Source organism: Sus scrofa, chromosome 9 (genome assembly GCF_000003025.6).
Source record: "Sus scrofa isolate TJ Tabasco breed Duroc chromosome 9, Sscrofa11.1, whole genome shotgun sequence".
Taxonomy (NCBI): domain Eukaryota; kingdom Metazoa; phylum Chordata; class Mammalia; order Artiodactyla; family Suidae; genus Sus; species Sus scrofa.
In genome coordinates, this window is record NC_010451.4 from 51374351 (window position 1) to 51375699 (window position 1349).

The 1349-nt window shown below is 39.4% G+C and overlaps 1 pseudogene; it reads right to left on the bottom strand.

The window, feature by feature from the left end:
- Positions 207 to 1139, bottom strand: LOC100520211 (annotated as a pseudogene).

A 1349-nucleotide genomic window follows, 5' to 3' on the forward strand; every position in this document is an offset into this window, starting at 1 on the left:
TAGGAGAAACAAAGAAAAGGAAAAGAAATTGGAAATGGTGATGAAAAGATATACTCCAAAAAATTGGAAATAAGTTGAGAGAAGACTCAAATTTCCTTTGCCATGATGACAAAGAAGTAGGATAAGAAGGCTGCCATTAGAAATAATGTAAACAAATGCACAGAAATCTCCTCTCCTATGACTACCTGCACAGACACTGATTCTAATCAAAACTTTCTCCTCCTCAGGATTTTTCTCAAGGCAAGTTTAACATCTTTGTTCCTCAAACTGTAGATGAAGGGGTTCATCATGGGAACCACACTGGTATAAGACAGAAGAGATCTTTCCCTGGTCCATAGACCCTAAAGACGATGGATTGAGATACATAAATGCCCCTGATACAAAGAACAGAGAAATAGCAATTATGTGAGAACTGCAGGTGCTGAAGGCCTTGGACCTGCCTTCCCTGGAGCTGATGTGCAGGATGTTGAAGAGGATGAGACAATAAGAGACAAAGATGATGAGAATGTGCACACTGATGTTGATGCCTGACACAATGAAAACTACCATCTCATTGGCATAGGTTCTTGGGCAGGAGAGATGGAGAAGAGGATGGATGTCACACAAATAATGGTTAATTATGTTTGCATCACAGAAAGTGAGTCTCAGCATGCATCCAGTGTGAGCCGTGGCACCAGAAAATGCCATCAAGTAGGAAGCAAGCATAAGGCTAGAACACACTTTGGGGGACATGGAAATGTTATACAATAGTGGGTTACAGATGGCCACATAGCGATCATAGGCCATGGATGTCAGCACACAGACTTCAGAAATAGCAAAAAGAAAAACAGAAAACAATAAAGCTGTGTCATGCATTCCCTGTAAGAAATAATATTATTCTTTGATAAGAAATCCACTAGCATTTTTGGTGTAAATACTGAAGAACAGAAGTCTACAAAGGAGAAGTTAAAGAGGAAAAAGTACATAGGGGTGTGTAGGTGTGAATTTAGCACAATTAGGATTATCAATCCCAAATTTCCCAGCACAGTGACTATATACATTACTAGAAACAGGAAGAACAAAGGAAGTTGAAGATCTGGTTGGTCTGTTAAACTCAACAGTACGACTCCAGTCACAAAAGAACCATTTCCAGGAGACATCCTTCTCTAAGAGAAAATGTGGACCATGAAAAATAGGGTTACATTAAAGATCAACTCAGATCTTCCCAAAATATCTCATTCTGCAAGAGAGTATATACTCTAGGACTGTCTGAGAGGAGTCAAACCTGGACGCACAGAATCTGCCTTATCATTTTCATGACATTGAGTGATGTGGACTTTCCCCTACTAGAATATTAGTAAGCTAAATAC